Below are 23,240 nucleotides of genomic sequence, written 5' to 3' on the forward strand. Positions count from 1 at the left end.
TATTTTTCTCTTCTCTACTAAGCTTATCAAAATCAAGAGCCTTTAAATCATTTAATTCTGCATTTTTAATCCTTTCACAAATTTTATCAATTATAGACTTAGGAGGATGACTTACTAGTCTAAATTGGTTGTTTTCCTCAGACTCAGTCCTTTCCTCATCAAAATCTGGTTGTGCTATGTATTTTCTTCTCTTTCTTTGCACTTCACCAGTCTATTATATGGCCTTCTTTTTTTCTTTTTCTTTTTTTTGGGCCTTTTTTGTTGTTTCCCTAGTAGCAGCCCTTGTAGTAGGTTTCTTTGGTTTAGCTTGGGCTTTCTTTGTTGCCTTCTTGGCCTTGGGTTGAGCTATAGGCTATGTTTTGGCCTTTCTTTTCTTGGCTTGGGTAGGTGCTTCCTTGGCTTCTTCTTCCTTAGCACCTTCCTCCTTATTTTCTCCTAACCCCTATGTCAACTCCATAGGCCCTTGTCTTTGTTCTTCATCTTCACTCACTTCTTCTTCTTCTTCTTCTGCTTTCCCTGTTGCCTCAATGTCAACGGCAAACTTCTTTTTTATTTTCCTTACCAATTTGTCTTTCCTTTTTACTACAGAGGTTGTCTTTAGGTCTGTCTCTACCCTGGACTTGACCACAACATATGTGCCAAAAGGTTTGGAAGCTTTGTCAATCTCTTCTACAAGTAGGGCAGTGATTGCAACTGAAGCTTGGTCCACATCTAACTCATAACCAAGTGGCCTTAGCCATCTTACCCTTGGTACTATAGCTTGAATGTAAGTGTAGTCAATGTCAACCAAGAAGCATATATCATGGACATGTTGCTCAACCAATGATACAGGTATCCACATTCTTTTCTTCATTGACTTCTTGAAGTCCTCAAAGTAACTGGTCATTTAGGCTTCAAAGTTGTCTCCCATCTGCTCAATATATTCATTGATTTGAGTCACTGCAAACTGGTTGGAATCCCAATTCACCTTTCCAATTGAAGGGAATTCTTCCATCACATAGAAGAATATGCAGTCTAATATTGATCCAAATTTACATTATGCTCCCTTGGATCTTCTTATGGCTCCCAAATTCTCATCAATTTGTTGAAGCATGAGCTCTGCCAGATCATAGGTATGATCTTTCTTTACTAGTTTGTAGGCAACATCAAGAGCTATGTAACATACGATGTTTAGTATACTAGATTGGTAGAATTTGTGTGAGATTAATCTGATTGCAAAGTCAAGTAGATGTTTTGTGATAGTGTCAATGGTCATTCCCCTATTATTCCATTTGGCACCTGTGTTCTTCTCAATTACCTCCCTTTTATCACTTCTTAAGGTCTTTGGCTGATCTAGGGTTGGGAATCCAGTAACCCTATGAACTATCTTCTTAGTGATCTTGACTAGTCTTATCTCCAACCACAAGGATCCATCATGGATTTGGCTCAACACAATCCTAATCCATTCAGTTTTGAATACTATGGGGAAACCTAGGGTATTCATTAAACCCTTCTTCTCAATGACTAAAAACTTGTCCTTTAATACACCATTGTCACATAGCTTATCATAGGCTTGGAAGATTTCTAGATCACCTGTGGCACCTATTCTATAGTTATAACACTTTCTTATGCCTTGCACTATAACTACTTTGGATGGGATAACAGATAAAGAACTGGTCGGGTCATTCTTATACGCAACCTCAGGAATGGGTTTGAACTTAGGTTGTTCAACCTTGTTGCTGACTGATTGGACCTCATGAATCTCTTTTCCTTTTGTGGTTTTAGAGCTTGATGCCATTTTATCGAACTAGGGTTTGAATATGAAATGAACTTTTAATACTGTGTAGCTCGGCACCTAATAAATACCTTTGAATCAATGAAGTTATGTTGAATTGCTATTGAAATTCATGCAAACTTCTATTAGGTAGCTACTTGATCACTTCTTTTCTCTTCTCATCTTTTCTCTATGTTCGAATGGCATAAAAATGAGCAAAATTCAACCTTATACAGTTCAAAACCTAGCATTTATTGCATAATGCATACAACTGTAAACTCGGCACTTGAAGGCTTCAACATTACTCGGCATCCATTGACTTCCATTTACTTGGCAATCACTAACATTTCTAACTCAGCATCAACTAGACTTTCCAACTCGGTACTAACTGATAACTCAGTCACTATTGTTAACTCGACATATATGGGAGCTTTACTCGACATCTAAGGGCAACTCGACAACTTCTTCAAAATCTTCAAATCTTTTCTTGGCATCTTTTCTCATGTTGATTTCTTTTTTGTTGTACTTCTTTGTTCTTGGGGCTGATGTATGCTATATCTTTATATATTAGCCCCATACACCTTTCTTGTGCTTAGTAGGATGAAGTGTGATCATTTGACCTCTTAGGTCAAGTGATCCCTCTATTGGATGTGCTTGGTCCATCCCTTCTTTTCCATGTCCTTTTCATTTCTACCCTGATGTGCTCCACATCAATTTTCTCTTTACCCTTATTGATTTCTTACTTGGGTGCCTTCGCCCTTGTTGGGCAATACCTACTAATATGTCCAGTCTTCAAACAACTGAAACATGTGGTTTGACTTAGCCACCTACTATAATTTCCTCTAAAATGAGTTCTTATGCAGTTCTCAGGAACATGACCATACTCCTGATAGTAATGACATTTTTTCCTAGTATTGTAGTCCTAATTGTAGTGGTGTGCATGATTGTTTCTCCTTGCAGGCTGATTAGGTGACCACATAGGCTTTGATCTACACTCAAAAGCTCTATGTCCATATTTTTTGCAATTATAGCAGTGACCATCAAATCTTGGTGTCCTCATGGCTTTAGTTCTACAATCTTGTGTTAGGTGTCCTTGCTTGTTACACTTGTGACAATAACCTTTTTTCTTAGGTGTGTCCGTTGATTAGTCTTCCTACTCCTACATACATTAGTAGTGTGTCCCTTTTTACCACAGAAATGACAAGTGGGTTTGGAATTCTTACCTTTACCACTCCTTTTCTCAACAATCTTTGATGTCTCTCCTTCTTCAATACTAGTGAATCCTAGTCCTGAAGTGTCATTGATGGATCTTGGTGATTTCAGTAACTGCTCAAAGTGCTTGATGGCTTCACTTGATTTTTTGAAGCTTTCTACTATTTCCTTTTCTCTTTTCAACTCATTCTACATTTTTAGAGTGGAGATCTCAATGACCTTAATGTTTAGCTCATGATGAGCATTCATCATCTGGCTAAGTGTATCCAGCTAAAGATTAGAGATCTTTGTAAGTTCTATGGACTTCTTCTCAAGTCTATTTGCAAGGTTTATTTTGTAATCCTCAAGGATGGCCCTGTCCTCAATTGCTCTTTTCTTTTTTTTAGTTATCTCACATAGCATCATGGCTTGTGACTCTTGCTCCATTTTAAGAGATCTTATCTCTTTTGCTTGGGCTATGTTTTTCTCCATCAATTCTGCTATTGTTGTGTCAAATTCCTTGGAATCTCCATTGGCAAACACTTGTGTGGTGTCAACCTCCTTGCAGTGTATGTCATTCTCAGCTATGGCTATGTCCTTCCTTCTTTTCAAGGATTTTCTCAATTCCTCTCTAGCTTCCTCCAACTTTTGTAGGGCGAGGTGCACATCTATCACCTCATTGTCAATGATCTTCCCAAGTTTGAAGACTTCCATCTTTTGATCTTTTCTCTAAGCTATTAGGCTTCTCCTTGTCAAAACTAGTGCTCTGAAACCAATTGTTGGAATATTCAAATGGGAAGAGTACTTCTGAGGGGTAGGGGGGTGAATCAGAAGTACCTAGTTTTTATCCTTTTAGATCCTTTTCCTCACATAATTGAAAGTAAGCTACATGCATATAAACATTTAAGTAAACATGAAAGGATTTACAATAGATTGTTAAACCCACCTAATTCAATAGGATTTTCAATCACCTTCTCCAAAGGTTCTCCTACCTAGCTGTTAAGCTAACCTATCAACATAGGATTTCCAACATCTAATACAATGGCAGGAAAGTATTAGAACAATTAACCTGATAGTGTGCAATCTTTAATTTTTGGATTCAACCACTTGATCTGCTTTCTTATGTGATCCTTTCTTGATCTAATCTTTGTTCTTATCCCCTATCCTATTTTGATCAACTAGATGTGCAATTGCTGCTCAATTCTCTAAGTCCTTGACACCCCTGTTGATTGCTCTGTTATGCAACAACTCCTTAGCAACCCAAAAAATCCTTGGCTAATCAACAAAAATGACATTATGGTTTCTAAGTCTCCTTATAAAGGCTTTGTTGACTTAGGGTTTACAATGAAATCACAAACTTAAAATTCCTGCTCAAATCCTTAGATTTAGCCCATTGATTTGATGTCGTCTCCAATTTTTTGATTGGTTGCATGCTAATATCATAGGTAAATGTAAACGTTTGATCTTATCTTCTTATCCCTTCATGAATCATGCAAAAATAATTTTGCATCTTAGTTTGTGAAGACACAAACTACTATGTTGATTCTGTGTTACTCGGCACATACTGCATTACTGGTGCTCGGCACTTATACTATCCTGGATTACTCGGCACCTACTACACTCCATGTTGCTTGGAACATGTATATTTATAGATCACTTGGCACATACTACATCCTATCTTTCTTGGCATGAATTGTGACTCAGCACCTATATATTTCTCAGCATCTATTACTTACTTGGCACCTCAAGTCACTTGGCACCTATTGATATTCTAGCTCGGCACATACTGTAGCTTGGCATATATAGTAGAATTGGTTAAGTGTGTTGATACTCGAATGTCAAAACCATTCTAAGACCAACAAGAAAGGCTAAAATGCTTCTTGAGATATAAAAAATTATACCCATATATTTAACATTATCATTTTTAAGTATGAGTGAAATATTAAAGAGCCAATACTTTTTTACTAATGAGGAAGGGAATTAGTTATAGGGTCCCACAAATCTTATCCGACATAAAATGAGATTAAGTTTTTTTCAAGATTCAGTTACAAAACAAAATAGGGGGACCATAAATCTATTTATTCCAAAGTTTTAGAGGGGAGAGCGGTTCTTGTTTTGACAGTGGATAGTCTTGAAGTTTCCAAGGAAAGGGTTATACATCTCTTATTCAATTTTTGATAGAGAGAAGGGGGGATTTATTTCCTTTTTTTGTACTTTGATTAGATTTGCAAATATAGGATAGTCTTGTGGTCATCCTGTTATGTACTTAAAATGTAGGAGTTTAATATGTCAGATTTTGAAGTCTAGGTATGAATTTCTTAGATAGATGTTGATTATATAGTCTTTTTTTTCACATTTTAAATGTTGTTTTTGTTGTCATTCATTGTTTGTAAAACAAAGAAATACTTCCTTCCATTTTTTTCTACAATACGAAGGATTGGCTAGGTAGTATTATGGCTTCTTAATAATCTTTTTTCTTCCATTTAGTTTATAAATCTAGCAATCACATTCATTTCATGTCTATGAATGAATCCCAGAAAACCTTAGTATCTTTAGGTTAAAGATACATCCTATCCTTCAATTCATTTCAAATCTTTCAACGAGGGAGATGGACCTCTCAATTCAGAGGAGAGTTATCAACCAATGATAATTCATCTAAAATTTTAGTTCTATTTGTTCTTCCTTCTAGGTATTTAAGGGTTAATTTGTTTCATTATTGTTGAAAGAAAAAAAATTTTACTAACACAACCAAAATTGGTGACAATGCAATTGAACCGAACACCAAAAAATCACTCGCCACATCCATCATCTTACACACCGTCAGATCAAACATATATCCATCAGTCCTTCTATCAATGCCATCGATCCACCCTCCAATGTTCACATACAATCCACCCAACAATTCAAACAGTAGACACCTTGTTAACAAGGGCTCACAACCAACACTGCGTCATGAGTTGATGGTTATTTTTATTTTATTTTTGGATTAAAATATATATATATATATAATTTAATATTAGCATTGAGAGAAGAATGTGTATAACTTTTTAAAACTATTTTTATTTATTTAGGTATTTTATTTCATTTATCAAGTTTGAAAAATTACTTTTATTTTAGAATTAAGTTTGCATTAGATTTAAAGTAAATTTTTTATGTGCTTTAATGAAATGGTAAACATTATTCACAAATTCTTAAAATTAATAAGTAGATATTTAACTCACTAAAGTTTAGATCAATTACATTTTAAATTAAAAACATATCTTTTGGTGCTATCTTGTTTTGATAAAAAAATATTTGTTAAACCAAAGGTGTCAATGTTTGCAAATTTTCAGCGATGGAATACTATCAATATAATAGCATCATATAACATATTTTTATAATCAACATTTTATCTCCGTAGGGAGTATCAAATGCAACCACCCTAGCATCAATATCAAAAATATAAAAAGGAATAGAGTGAAGCCTTTAAAAAAATAGAAGACAATAATGTAATACATGTTACACATGTTAACTATATTCATAGTTTAAACCATAAATATAATAATAGAAAAATAAATAGCATCCAAAATAGTATCAAATATAGTAATTATATAAGTTTTTAACTAAGGTCATTTCTGAGTATACCCAACAGTGAGGAAAGCACAAGGGAGAGGACCAGGTAGTTGATCATGTACCAATTATTAGGAGACTTGTTATGATTCTTTGATCCAATAATTATATCAAAATAGCCCATTGATTGAATAGGAAAATATTGAATTTTATGTATGTACTTATCAATATTTTAAAAACATTAAATCATTACAAATTTATATTTCACATATCATTGATTTAGTAAAATTGACACAAGTTCTAGACAAGGTACATTCTAGGTATGCTTCAAATCTGATGTAGGAGCATCCTAGATTGACATGTTATCCTACTCATTCATGTTCATTCTACCAGTTGTTTCCAAGATGTATTCATTGATGAGTTGCAACAATTTATGGGTGCCAATAATTTTTTAGTTTTAGCGAGTTTTAGTTATCCCATGTCATGTTAAACCTTAGCTTAGCATGTTATCCCATTTCACTTTGCGGTGTGTATCAAGTTGTATAGTATGTGTTGAGTTATCCAGTGTGTGCCAAGTTATCATGTATTGGATGTGTGTTCCTTCATGTGCCAATTGAGTTTGTTATTTGTTGATGCTCAGTTCCTTATTTTGCCGAGTTGTTTGTGTTTTGGGAGCCGACTTGCATTTTTTATTTCAATCACAATTTTAATGATAGGATCTCATCTTGGGATGTGTGAAAATAATTTTAAGGCATGCCTTTCTATTATGTAATGTTCTAGAATCTTCTATAAGCCATTTTGGCAAGCATAAATAGGGTGTTTAGGCTAAGGTTAGATGTAGAAGTTAGTAGAGGGAAGTTGGAGCATAACTTAGAAGACTAAGCATATGTGTCTAGAAGTGTGAATTTAAAGTTGGATCATGCATATTGAATGTATTTTGTATCTAGCTATAACCCTAAAGGCCTTACAGCTTGGCATGTATGATGATTACTTGATGAATCAATAAAAGAATCTCTCTCTCTCTCTCTCTCTCTCTCTCTCTCTCTCTCTCTCTCTCTCTCTCTCTCTCTCTCTCTCTCTCTCTCTCTCTCTCAGGTGTTGCTCTCTTTGTGTGTGTTTTTCCACTTTGTTAACTCTGAAAGGTGGTTTAAATTATTAGGTTTGCAATTGGCCCTAGTTCTTTGTTCCTCCTTGTGTCAGGTGGTATCAGAGCTTGAGGTTCATCCTCATGAAGATTAGATCATGTAGAACCTTAAGTGAATTTGGTTACAGGGTTGCAAATTTGGAGATTCGACCTATAACATACAGAGAGTTATGATCTTGTAGGAACCTAATTTGTAAAGATGGTTCATGGTAGAGGAAATGTTGATAATGCTATATTGGATATATTGAGACAAATTGCAGCCAGATTAGATGTTGTGGAGATAGCCCAAAGGAGAGGATTACATCTTGATGATGTGAGTGATGATGAAGTATTAGCATCAAACCCTAATCCAAAACCTGAAGAAGATCAAGATGAGGAAATATTGTTGAGAGTATTGTCTAGGGCACATTCAAAGCCTATTGTAGAATTTGTTCCTTGTGATGGAAAATTGGACACCAATGTTGTGTTGGATTAGATCTCTAATATGGAGAATTTCCTCAAGTATGAAAACAGTCCTGATAATAGGAAGGTGAAGCTTGTAGTTACTAGATTGAAAGGTCATGCTTCACTATGATGGGAGTATTTGCAGATGGGGCACTTCAGTACTCGAGATGTCATGTGTTGTGGGATGTGTACTTTGGCAAATATTTTGACAGCATTCATTATTCTTCAGGATCAAAAATTCACTTACATTTGTTCAGATATTATGCATATTGACAATCCTATGATAAGGCTGGATCTATCATCTTCATCATGGGATGGTCTGATTTCTATGGACTGGAAGTTGTTCTAACCTTTTCTTTGGACTTGCAGTTTTGGTATCCTACTTGATATTTTATTTTTTCTATTTGTGGTAATTTTGATTGGTTCGGGCTCAATTTTTTGAGGACTTATTATGCAAAGTTGACGTTCATTGTTAGTTATATTTTTCCCCTCACTTTATGGTTAATCTCTATGTCTTGAGGCATTACAATAGTCAATTTTTTGATCGGGTTTGAGATGACTGTTGGTTGATGGATAGACTAGAATATATGTTAATATTGTAAATTTTTTTAATGGTGGGATTCTTTGATCTATTTGTAAGACAATTTACTTATCGATACTATATGTTGTATTTATCAATGAATTGTAATGTGTACATTTTGTGTTGGGTTTTCTTTATGGTTATTTCCTAGTTGAGATCTTGAACTAGTCTATTTTATTAATATATATTATGTGGTTCATCCACTTTTGCCAAAAAAAATAGTCACCATAGCCATGAATTCGAAATGTTTCTATGGCTATAATAAAAGCAACAAAATTAAACTAAAACTATTCAAAACTAGGTGTTTAATTACCCCAACTTGTTGGGGTCATAACTTTTGACCCAGAACTTAGATTTTGAAACTGCTTACACTGTTGAAAGAAGAACTAAAAATCTAATTTCAATCCCTAAAATAAAGAGCCTACAACTGCCCAATTTTATGAACTGGTGAAACTTTTTGCTTGAAATTTTGAGCAGAAGATGTTCGAAAAGACCAAATAAAAAGACATAGAAAAGCTTTAAAAATATATGAAAAAAAATACTTTCAAACATTTGATCTTCTATATAACCTATATCATTCCTCCCCCTAAGAGGAAATGGGCCCCATTGCATCAATTTTTTGCAATAGATGAGGGAATTGTGCACCAATCTATTCCTTGGTTAACCATTTTCCTTGATGAGAGAATTGACCAGCTCAAACCACCCTATATAGTAGAATTTCCTAATTTCTCAAAGCTTTCAACATGACTTTAGTCACATGATCACACTGTAATGGAGTAGTAGTGGATGGATTAAATTTTGTTGCATGAATATGTTCAGTAGCTTGAGAGATGTCCAATAATGGAGGAAAATAGGATTGCAATAGTTCCACATTAAAAATTGGATGTAATCCCAAAAACGGTGGCATATCAAGTTCAAAAGCATTCTCACCAACTTGTTCCTTAATGGTATATGGTCCATACTAGATAGGATGAATCTTTTATAAGGTCCTTGGAGGCGCTCCTTCTAAAGATGTAGCCATACCTTGTCACCAATCTGGAAATGATGGGGAGTTCTATGTTGATCATGTCTTTCATTATACTACTTATTGCTCTACTCTAAAATATCATGAACTTGTTATTGTAATTGTTTGATCTTTTCAATAAATTTGTTTTCTTTATCTACCTCCTTTTCAGTATTTAGTGGCTGACTAGATTGCAAGATGGGTAGCACTACATTTATAGGTGTCAATGGTTGATACCTAAGACAAACCTCAAATGGACTATGTCTTATAGTAGTGTGGAGTGCACAGTTGTAGCTATGTTACACATAAGGCAAGCTCTCATCCCATGTACATGGGTATGTAGAGTGGTACATTCAAAGGATATGGATAATTATTCTATTGACTACCTTTGTTTGGCCATCTATTTGGGAATGGAATGTTGTAGGCTTTGTCAACTTCATGTCCATTCTAGCCCATAATGAAGACCAAAAATTGTTGAGGAACCAGCTATCCCTATTAAAAATAATCATTTTTCGCAGCCCAAAGTGAACCCAAACATGTTCAAAAAATAGCTTGGCGGTCACCTCTATTGAAATCATTTTTTTATAGGCCACCATGATAACCATTTTAGAAAATCTAAATAGTACCACATATATACAATCATTTCCCCTATTGCTACATGGGAGCCTAGACATAAAATCCATTGAAACAGGATGCCATGGTTTATCAAGGATAGGTAATGGTAAATAGAGGCCCAATTTACGGTTTGAAGGCTTTGTAATTACACATGCAACATAAGATTTTATATATAAAATAATATCATGTTTCATTTTTTTTCAATAGAAATACTTTTGGATAATTACCTTAGTCTTACTAATACCAAAATTTCCTGCCACCCGGCTATAGTGTGCTTCCCATATCAATTTCTTTCTTTCTTTACTGGGGACACACATGTGACCAATATTACAAAGTATCCCATCCTATATAATAAAAAAAATAGGAATATGCTTCCCTTCTAAGACTACATTGTAAATGTTACAAAAATTAGGATCATTACCATATAGTTGAGCCCAATTTTCTATTTGATGGCCACTAGAATCCAACACCATTGTCAAACCTATGATTGGAGGCCTACTCAAATAGTCTACTACTTCATTAGTACTGCCCTTTTTATGATGAATGTTAAGGTGATATTGTTTCATATAAGCTGACCACCTATGATGCCTATCATTTTGCAACTTCCATTGTGTTTAAGAATTGAATAGGTTTATTATTTGTATGTATCTCAGTTTTCTTTCCCAAAATATAGTGCTTCCACTATTTACAAGCCTAAAAAATGGCATACAACTCCTTTTCATAGGTGGTGTACTTTTGAACTATTTTAAGAAAATATCTCACTATGATATGCAATGGGATGTCTGTGTTGCATGAGTACAATGCCAAGAGCGTAATCTAATGCATTTGTTTCTATTTCAAATGATTGTTGCAAATCTAGAAGGATCCATACTAGAGTTGAACACAATCTGAGTTTTAATTCCTCAAATATTTTTTGTTTGTCCTTTGTCCACCATAATTTTTGTTTTGTTCCACCTTTGAGTGACTAATTAAAAGGCCATGATAAATGTGAAAAACCAAATACAAATATGTGATAGAAGTTGGCTAGAACCAAGAAACTATGAAGTTCTATGAAATTTTTAGGAGGTGGACAATCTTTGATTATTTGTATGTGTGTAGGGTCTACATGAACACCTCGTGATCAATGATGTACCCTAAGTATTGGATGCTTTGCATACCAAAAGAGCACTTGTCTATGTTGTCATAGAGTTTATGTTTCTACAAACTCAAGGTTACTTGTTCAACATGTTTCAAATGTTTAGACCAAGTTCTACTAAAAATGAGGATATCATCCAAATAAAAAACTACAAAAGAATCAATGAATGGTCTAAACACATCATTCATCAACCTCATCAATGTAGTTGGAGAAATTGTAAGGCCAAAAGGCATAAGTATCCATTCAAACAAACCTTCCTTTCACTTAATTGCAGTCTTCCATACATCTATTGGATCAATTGGTACTTGGTGATATCAACATTTCATTAAGTCAATTTCTGTAAAGAACTTACCCCCCTTAAGTTGATCCAAAAGATCATCAATTCAAGGACTTGGATATCTATTTGTTAGAGTAGTTTTGCTAAGTTCCTTGTAATCAATAGAAAGTCTCCATGTCTCATATTTCCAAGACAATAAGGTTGCCACAAGGTGAAGCACTTGGCTCGATATGTCTTTTCAATCAATTCTTGAATCTATCTCTTAATTTCACCATATTCCAAAACAAACCTCCTATAGAGTGGCTTGTGTGGTAATGGTGTTCTTGGAACTAGATCAATAGAATGTTTGACTTGATAGTGCGTTGGGACCTAGGGTGGTGATATAAGCACACTATGTTATTCTGTCAAGATTTTATCCATCTCTTTTTCTGGTCTACTTTTGTGGCCACCTTAGTGTGTTTGTTAAGGACAATTGACTTTGTTTTCTGAGAATGAATTATGAGGAGTACAAAAGTTCTAGTTTGAGAAATTAAATATTTACATTATTTCATACTAATCAAAGAAGCAACTTGAGTTGTGCATACCTCTAGTATTTGATATTTCTTTTCACCAAGCTTGATTGTGACACTACATGGTCTGGATTCATACACCCCGTGCCTTTGATACATGTATGGTTGCCCCAGCAAAACATCACATACATCTAAAGGTGCTACATCACAAATTACTTCATCCTTGAATGGTTTGATTGAGTATGATAGGCGACACTGTTGATTTACCTGAATGTCTTTTTCTTCATTAACCCATTCCATAGAGTATAGTTGTGGGTGTCTTGTCATTTTTAAACTTAATCTCTTGGTTGTCTCCATAGAAATTAAGTTCTTTTGGCTGCAACTATCAACAATAAAATGTGGAGGCTTTCCATCAACCCTCATCTATGAATGGAACAATCTCTCTTCATCTTCATGTGGGACTACTTTCATTGTTGCAACTATGGCATACGGGTCTGCTTCTATCATCGAATCATTATTAGGAGTTTCTATTGGTGGAGATTTAGGCTCGGCTTCATCTCCTCATATTTCTACCATCAAGTTTTTAATTCTTAAACAATCCTTTGTGTTATGAGTTGGACTCTTACGTATCTCACAATACATGCATGTATCTATTTGTGCCTTTCAGTAGCCCACTAGGTATTCTTGGGTGGATTTGAGGAAGTGTCCTTCCCCACTATTTTTCCTCTAGATTTATTACTATCTTCACCACTTGGCTTATTATTTGAAAAGTAATCTCTTTTTCCTTTTTGTTTGAATTCAATTTTTGTAGCATAATTGTAAGCAGTTGACAATGCTTCAATATTCAAGAATTTCATTTCATTTTGAATGTGTCTATGAATCCCACTACAATATTTCAAAATTTGATGCTTCTCTGAATCTTCTATACATAGAAAAACTTTTTTAAAATATGAAAAAAAATTCTTTCAAACTTTTGATCTTCTAGATCAGTGAATCAAACATCAGTGTTCATAATGAATCTCATACTCATGAAATATTCTTCACATGAAACCTACAATGCTATCAGGATAAGTAAGTATTCACTTTTTTCCCCGAACTAATGGAAAATCCTATCTAGACATATAGCTTTAAGGGGATGCAATTGCATCATAAACCACAAAAAAATTGCAAACAACAGAGATAGGAGACAAGAATCAGAGTGAAACTAAAATGCCTTGTTGTTTTTCTATTCATTTCCTCGAAACAAATATGTTAAAGATGTATGAAAATATCTCATGAACAAAAAACAAATTAGAACTTTCAATATAATTTCATTGTGTTGTTCATAAAACAGAAAAATGACCCTCTAGACAAGAATTTGAAGTTATAGACATTAGGGATGAACAAACTTTCTAAAAGTTGAAAATATTTCAAATTTGATATAGTTAAATTATATAACATTTTTCTACCTCATAGTTAAAATCTTTAATCTCCACTTATTTCATCTTTATAAAATGAACTGTGGAGATATGGAGATTAACCTTTATCTTCACTTCTCCACCTCCTTCTTTAACTGCTTACTAATTATGGAGATATGGAGATTAACTTTCATTTCCACTTCTCTACTTAAAAGATCTTTATAAAATGAATTGTGGAGATGTGGAGATTAACATTTATCTCCACTTCTCCACTTAAAAGATCTCCCATTCTCTACCATCTCCACTTTTCCACTTAAAAGATTGTTAGAAGTTGTAATCTTTCCTTGGTGTGTTTATAAACCAAGGTTAGACTTCCTTTCTTTATTGTTATAATATATTAGGATATAAGCCAAGGTATCCTAATATATTTATTTTTTGTCCTTTTTCCACCACATCTTATTTTGTCCTCTAGTGGAATATGTGAGGACAAATATATATTATTATTTGTAATTTAGATTATTCCTCCTTAAGAGGAATCTCACACTTGGCCTCACACACTTATGAATGGTGGCATTCATAGACATGGGAGTTACATTCTAACTCCTCTCTCTCATCTCTATTTAAGAGATGACCCTCCTCTCTCATTTCACAATGAGGTTTCTTCCTCTTCTCAATTATTGTATGAGCATTGCTCTCTATCTCTCTCTCTCTCTCTCTTCTTAGGCTTTTCATGCCTCATTCATAATGTCACAAGGGGTTTTCTTTGCTTTCCCCTTTCCAAATATCTTGTCTCATGGTGTTGGAGCTTGAAGCTTTCTCTCTCCTATTTTATGGTAATATCTTTTCATGCATTTACTCACTTAGATTTTTTCCTGGTATTGCTTATTTACATATTTCTTCTTCCATTTCTAACAAAGATCTTTATAAAATGAACTGTGGAGATGTGGAGATTAACTTTTATCTCCACTTCTCGACTTAAAAGATCTCAACTTCTCTACCATCTCCACATCTCCACTTAAAACACCTTTATAAAATAAACTTTTGAAATGTGGAGATTTACCTTTATCCCCACTTCTTCATTTAAAAGATCTCCACTTCTCTGCGATCTCCACATCTCCACTTAAAAGACCTTTATAAAATGAACAGTGGAGATATGGAGATTAACCTTTATCTCCATTTGTTCACTTAACCTCATCTTAATGAATGTTCAAAAACACCTTTTTTTATGCTGAAAATAGTTAAGTGGCCTCTAGAAATGACTTCAAAAATTGACCAAACTAAAACTACTCACAAAAGCTTCAGATCTTCCCACACAAGCTGAGAATCCTTTAAAATATTTTGCATACAATAGTTTGTAACTGGTATAGAGGTTTTAGAGTCGTCACTCACACTTGTGAGAAAAGATTTGAAACATAATTTGTCACTTGACAAATATGAACCAGACCTTCAGCTTATAGGAAAACTTGCAGATCGTCAAACCACTCTTGGAGATTGACACACTTAAGAAAAAAGGAAAATACATTTGATCATTTTTTACTCTATAATTTACAATAGCACTTCAAAACATTATCCAGTTGTACTGATTAATGATAAACTTACAATGGTTGTAGGACACAATTTTGATTCAACTCTTACAGTATTGTTGTCTTGAGTAAGGTAACCACTAGAAGATGTGAATCTTCAGCAAAGAAATGGAGAACACTTCACAACCTTGCTATTGTAGAATATTTTTAACATGACTTTATTAATGTTGTATTGAATCTTTTTTTATATTCTCAACGTTTGTCTACTAGAGATATTCAATACTTCCCAAGTAGAGTCACAATTTTTGTTGGCTCTTGATTTAACAATGATTTTAACTACCAGGTAGCCAAGATAGGATTGCATCTAAGGAAATTTTTCTCCTATTATGGACATAATTTGTCAAGAACTCGAGCCAACTATAAGGTTGAACTCCTTTTCCTACTTTAGGCTCTTCAAAACCTGGGTAGGTAGACCTTTAGATTCGTTCATATGGTACCAGTTCAAAGCATACATTTGAATCTATACAAAGAAGATTAAACCCATATTTCTCCTATGCTCGTGCAATAATAGAGGTATGCAATAGCAAGTTACAAAACTTGTGAAATCCACAATCTGAGTGAGGGTATCTTTCAACTCCTAAACAGAAAGGTAAAATGAATAATTGATTTTTAATTTTTAATTAGCAAAACCCCATATGCAACAAACTAAATTATAGTTGTTACAGATTAGTGTCTTATATATTGATCAATTCCAAAAATCACAAACATGCATCCATGGTATCAGTGACATATCTCATACATCAAGCTATCAGATCTATCCTTTCACTTTTTGAATCAGACATCAGTGTTCACAATGAATCTCATACTCATAAAATATCCTTCTCATGAAACTAGAAACCCTATCAGGATAAAAAAGCATTCACTTCATTCCTTGAACCAATGGAAAATCATATCTAGACATACATCTTTAAGGGGTTGTAGCTAGATTTAAGAGCTTTGTTCATAAACAACAAAAAATTACAAACAACAAAGATAGGAGACAAGAATCAAAAGGAAACTAAAATGCTTTGTTATTTTTCTATTCATTTCCTTGAAATAAATACATTAAAGATGCATGAAAATAATTCATCAACAAAAAAAAAATAGAACTATCAATAGAATTTGATTGAGTTTTTCATAGAAGAGAAAATGTTGAAAGAATGGTTGATGAGCTGTTGATAAACATAAGTAAAGTTGATGAAGACCAAGATCATAACCAATCTACAGAGTATATGTAGAAGTCATTTCAGTTATTATATTGTCGTCGATGTCAAGCTATTTGACTATACTAATTCATGTAAGTTACAATCATCTAAAGGATGTGATGTTGGATAAAGAAGTTGAAGACAAAGTATGAAGATGAGAACAAAGAAGTGATGTCAAGTATGTGAACCTAATTAGGGAACTAATGAATTAGTCTACAATGGTATAATATTGGTTTTGATTGTTTTACATGATTTCATGAAGTGTTAAGATCAAGTATAAGAAAGTTAGTTTGGTCAGAAAGAGAAGGAACGTAGTTCGAAAGAGAGAAGATAAGGCACACCAAGCTAGAGATAGTGGTTGGTAAATAAAGAGGGTGAAAGTTGACATAAGTAAGAATAGATTTGACCAAGCAAGACAAGTGTTAACCGAGCATATCTAGTGTTAGCCTAGTGCTATATAAATCGAGTATGAAGAAGGTTAGTGAAAGCAGAACATTATTTGGTAAATAAAGAACAGTTTGTGAAACATTGAATAAGGGATGGCATAAAGTGAAGATTGAGACTATTATAAAATATTCTTAAGATAAGAATAAATTTTGTTAACAAGAACAATGTCAAGAATAATTCAAGAAAGATCTGATCGTGAAGATTTCATAAGTATTTTGAGATCCAAGAAAATGTATAAGTTTCGAGGAGAATATATAGTTGGTAAGATTGATGACCTAGCACAGATTCAATGAACCTATGATTATGTGGAAATTCATTCATGGAAATCCAAATTCATGAGATGAAGCGACAAAAATCTATCTAGTTAAGGAAGAGACAAGGATGGAAGTGTTGTTGGTCTAGAGAAGAGAAAAGTGGATGCAGAGGAGATAAAGGAGATCCTACTAAGAAGATAACCACTGCGAGTGGAACTGAAGTGAAGAGTTAGGTGTGATGGCCAGTCATAAAGCAAAGATATTGAGTAGAATTAGATCTGAACAAATAAACTGAGCTTTATTTTTCTTAGATCATTTGATTGTTACTCTCTAACCATTGTAATAGAAAATCTCTTAACCGAATGGACTTATCAGTCTTTTTATTTTCAAATATTTATTGTAAGGTGATATTCCATTGAATGTTTGTTAGTCTTTTAAATGGGCTACTCATATAAGGGTGATAAGGTCTAGATGATCTTTGGTGAAAATATCCTACTAGGGTCACACATAATAGTGTGTGTGTAACCTTTAACAAGCTTAACCAACCTCACTTCAACGGAGCGAAAGTATTTTGGCAAGGTGATTTTTTAAACCATGAGAATCTTGGGTTTCTTTTCAATATTGTATCTTGGTAGCTTGGTAGAGGCTTAGTTACCTTTTGATTTGGTATGCTCAGTAGTTGTTTGGCATGCTCAATGGATGGTTTAGTCATCGAGTTGTTCAGTTGTTGTTTTCACTGAGGTGGTCAATTGCCACTGTTATTGAGTTGACTCAGTGTCCTCTATTTGTGGTTGTTCTTGCTAAGATCCTTGTTTCATCGAGAATTCCTTGATGCTAGGCCAACTATGCATGCAATTTAGGTCTTCATTAAATAAAGAGATATATCATTGAGAAACATGTGGACCTACTTTGGGTTCATTGATTTCTCCTATGTTTGATCTAGAAGGTTTTATGAGTCATTTCTTTCAGTATAAACACGGAGTTGTGTCTTAGGTTTAGAGAGTTGGGGGGGAAGTCACAAGAGTCTGAGTTTAGAATCTAGAGATCATGGATCTCGCATGAATAAGGAAATTTCTATAATTGTTTCATTGTATTGGTCAGAACCATGAAGGCTTGACAAGTTGACATGTACCAAGATTTTTGAATGAATACATGAAGCAGGATTACATTGTGTTCTGTCTTTCCACTGTATTTGTTCCTTTGTTCATGTTAAGCAAATCTTACCTACATGTTTTGGATCTAGGTTTGTAAATATAGTTCTTGCAAGCTCCTTCTTGTAAACCCTAGTTGATTACTCTGTTGTGAGGTGGCAGATCACGGTCTGACTTACAATTTTAGAGGGTTTTAAGAAGATTAATGGTAGGAGATGCACATCTGAGATCAGTTAATATGTTAAGGAAGATGGTTGCTATTTTAGAAACTATTGAGACAGTAAAGCGATGTGGAAGACATCTTGTTGATATTAGTGAGAATGAAATTGAAGAAGTTTAGGAGGTGGGCGAACCTATACTATTGATGAATCAAAGAGATAAAAGATTGTTGAAGACATTGACAAGTTTGAAATCGACAATGCAGTTTAACCCTCTCAAGTACAATGGCAAGTTGGATTTTCATTGGTTGATAGATTGGATAACCGAGTACTTTGTATATGAGAGTGTTGACCCACACATAGATCCTTATTTAAACAATTTAAAACCTAATTACTTTTCCTATTCATAATGGCATGAAATCAAGTATGTGGACTTTCTTAATGATATTTTGCAAGAAGAAAGCATTCCAAAGGCAATTATATTCAAGTTGAACCAGGTTCAGATATAAAAGGCTCAAAAAGTCCATCTGGTTCATCAAGTTCATAAGGCTCAAAAATTCCATCTGGTTAATCAAGTTCATATACAACCGGATTAAGTACAAAATTTTGAGGTTCAGAATTCAAGTTTGAAGCACATGTTCAATGGTTTAAATAGGTTCAAAGAAGTTCAAAATGGTTCAACAGGTTTGAGAAAATATATGTAGGTACATTATGGTTCAACATGCTTCCATAAAGTTCAAGTTGGTTCATCAGTTTAAACCAATTCAAACATGTTCAAAGGGTTCGAATGGGTTTAAAAAGCTCAAGGTTCAAAATTTAAAGTTCATGTCCAGTGGTTCAAATGTGCAGATTCGAGTTCAAATTCAAAATCCCAAAGTGACTCAAGATCCCCAAACCATGAATGCAGTTCAAAATTATCATGGTTAAAAAAAATAAGGTTTGTAGGTTTAACATGTTAGAAGCTTCAGAATGTGTAGGTTCAATCTCACAAATTCAAATTGTTTAGTTCTAACAGCAACTACAACTTTTCTATAAACTTAAAAAAATTGATCATATTGTGGGGGTAATAACTTTTAATTCAATTGTTAGATTGAGTTGATTTCCCCATATGTTTTAATAATCTTAGTTCTCTAAATCCTTTCCAAAGTGTTTATCCAAATTCTTTATGGATCAAAAGTTATGGACGTCGAAGTGGAGTGCTATCAAAACTATCAAAAACAATTATGAAATGTTAACAACACTTCATCACCAAAAAATGTCACATGTCCAAATCTACTTATAAACATTATAAAATGGTATTTATAAACTATTAGTTATAATGTTTATAAATTCTTGATGTTATAAAAAGGAAAGGGATAAAGGAAAGCCACCGTGAATAGGGATCAAGGGAAAGTCATATTTAATTAATAATCTTTTCCAATATTCCGTTACGAAACTAAATAAGGTTCTTGTAGAGTCTACTTAGGTTGGGGTCCCATGGAAGGGGGCTTCCTATAAGATAGAGTGGAAGTCGCTTGCTACTTTTTAGGGAATATTTTAAAGCTAGCGGTCCCATGATTTATGATACTAAATATTTTAGCTCCGAAATTTAAGGAAGATGCGCATTAAAAATAAGCTAAAATTTAAAATTCTCTCTAAAACTAAATTTTAATTAAAAAACTAAAATTTAGGTTATTGACAAGTGGAAAAACACATTCCTAAGCTGGTGGGGCTATTTCCAGCCCCATCCCTTTTTCACCTACTTCCTAAAAATGAGGGGCTTCTACTTTTTAGGAGAAGATTCTAAATAATTCCAAAGCACAATTATATTTTGCTCATGAGACCACCTGCTTCCTAAAAAATAGAGCTTAAGCCCCCCTCATGGGACCGCACCCTTAGTGGGAGAAATTTTCAAGAGAAAAGGTTCCAGCTTCTTTCTCTGATGAAAGACTTTGTGTTGTAGGGAGGGAGGTGGGTCTCTTTTTCAGTATTATAATAATGGTAGATGAGAAATTATAAACTTTCTTTCCATTTTCATATTGGAGTTTTTGTGTGAATAAGAATGATAGTCTTATATATTTCAAATCTTTGTATTTAAATATATTCATTTTCGTCGTGTTGTTCTTAGTACCATTTTGGTTATCTTTGATAAACTTTATATAGTAAATTGCATTTCTGCATATAAAGAAAATTTTGAGTTTCGTGTATCACACAATCTGAAATAAATAATTTTGATATTTTCCCTTGATCTGTTGAATGTGAATATTTAATTGAGAATCTTTTGAGTTCTCGGGTATTTATTTATTTGTAAATTCTCTCATCTATCTCATGACTATGGATATATGATATTATGCCTTTTGTGCCTTCTAGTTAAAGGCATACCATTAACATCATTCATTGAATATCCCTTGAGGGAGTTGTGCCTCTATAAAATTCAGAGGGAAGTGATCATTGTACACTTGCCCAACTATTGTGGCTTATTTGTCTCGATGAGAGGGTAATGGAGTTAAGATTGTGAGCATATGTGAAGAAGACAAATCTGTTCACCAACACAGAGCGTACTAGATGAGAAGAAAGTGAAATTGCAAGCACTAAGTTACAAAGGCATGCATCCTTGTGGTGGGAGCATTTACAACATGACAGACAAAAAGGTAAACCTAAAATCAAGGTATGGGATAAGATAGACGATACAGAGGTAGATTTCTTAGGGGATGACGCATATCTTATCGTGAAAGTAGTAGATCTGATCAAAAAAAGACAAATCATGACAAAAACAAAACCGAGTGAAAGGATGAAAATAAGGGAAGACCGAATGGAAAGGTGAAAGCAAATCCTGAGGTAGTTATTACCAAGGTGGCTATAATAGAGGAGGATTCTGAGGAACTTGTTACAACTATGGAGAATGACATGCATCATTTAAATGTGTAAGAATTTGAGTATGAAGGTAAGCAGTAGCATACATGTGTTGATACATAAAGATTTAACAAATGAACCTGAAAAGAAAAGTAACTTGATGCTTAGGAGAGCATTATGGAGTGAGGAGACTTCAGACGATCTTGTGAGAAAAAGTTTGTTCAAAACTAGATGTAGAGTGACAAATATAGTTTGGAAAGTGAACATTGACAGTGGAAGTTCAAAAACTTTGGCCTTTGAGGAGATGGTTTCAAAGTTGCAATTGGAAAGGTTGAAGCACCCTAAAGCCTATTAGATTTCATAGATCAAGGATGAGTATACACTAATGGTAAGTGAACAATGTTTTATGAATTTAGAAATTGGAAAGTACAATGATATGGTGCCGTGTGATATTAAGCCTACAGAATATTGTCATATTATGTAGGGTAGACCTTGGCAATATGATAGATTTGGAAGATACAATAGGTATACCATTTAGGATGATGGAAAGAAACAAATATTGTTGCCTTCCACTGAAGAATCTTTTGGTGAGATATATCTCTGTGAAAGGTTTCTTTGATGTAAGGGATATGGTTTGTTAAGGATCTACAAAGAAGTTGGAGAATTGCCCACTGAGTTCAAGGAGATCATTTCAGAGGAAAATACACTGTAATCTGACAAGAGGATAAAATCCTCTACGTGTAGTGGAATCAAACACATGAAAGGACAAAATCCTCTACCCAAAGCAGGATTCAACATATGAATGGATTTTATAATCTTTGATAGTGTGAAATTTGCAATGCTGAAGGATTTTAAAAATTAGAATCCTTTGCTTGATCAAAATCTGATGTGTTGGGAGGAATTGAAGCATCTCCCTCGCATGCAGCCAACTCGGATGATAGAAATTTATTGTAATTTAAGTTTAAAAAATTGTTTTTTCCTTACCTTAGATGCTCGCAGCCAATTGGAGCATTGATAAATGGTATTCTTTGGAACTTGTAAACACGTGAAAATCACCAAACTATACAATAACTTAATAGATCTTTAAAATACTTAAAAACTGATTGATCTAAGTTTTGAATATAATTGCATCTAACATATAAAATAGTACAGGAACTAATAATTATTCGTTGTTGCTTATCTAATTATATTTCCTCCCACACTAGAAACTTGCCTAGTAAAATTGTTGCTCAAGCAGATCAAAGCCACAAATTGCTCGTGCTAGTTTGGTTGGCAGTGCACTAGTCATCGTAATTTTGAGTTTGAATTCATTCAATTTTCAAGATGAAATACTAGTCTGTTATTCACCAAGTGAGTAAGCCCAATCGAAGATGAATTTATTAAAAATCAAATTTAAGCCCAATCGAGCTACACAAATTCTAGAATTTGGAATAAGAACATGTTATTTTTCCTGTATTTTTAACATTTTTAATTAAAATAATACATAGGCAAATTGCAATGCAATACACTAAAATCCGAATTGAATGGCATTTTTCTTCACAATTGAAATCCTCAAAAACCTATGCAGCAAATTCACTCCTCCAAAACATAAACAATATTAACATTGCACCCCTTATGAAACCCTAAATGCCGATATGTGTCCAAGGGCTTGGAAATTACAATCAACTTATAAGCAACTAAACCCTGGGCCTCCTAATAAGTATTTGTGTTAGTTGCAGGATGCAACAGACAGCTACAAAATTGTTTTCTTGCATCAAATGACAATGCAAGTACATTTGCTTCAAAGGGATAAATAATTCACTGCTCACATTCGTCGTATCTTTGCATTCTTCAAAAAACAATGAAGCAATCCAGCAGAGGAAGAATCTTAGCATAAAACTCAGAGAAACCATGTCATGCTATATACCTGCGCAAATTGTCTCATGCAATAACAATGTTGTGCATCTATTAACACAGGTTAATCTGAATTATATTTCTATTTTTTTCAAGAAAATTACAGCCATCTTTCTATAATGGCCAACATCTCATGAAAGA

The sequence above is a fragment of the Cupressus sempervirens genome, chromosome 7, assembly GCF_028749045.1.
Source record: "Cupressus sempervirens isolate cs-2001-9-10 chromosome 7, ASM2874904v1, whole genome shotgun sequence".
Taxonomy (NCBI): domain Eukaryota; kingdom Viridiplantae; phylum Streptophyta; class Pinopsida; order Cupressales; family Cupressaceae; genus Cupressus; species Cupressus sempervirens.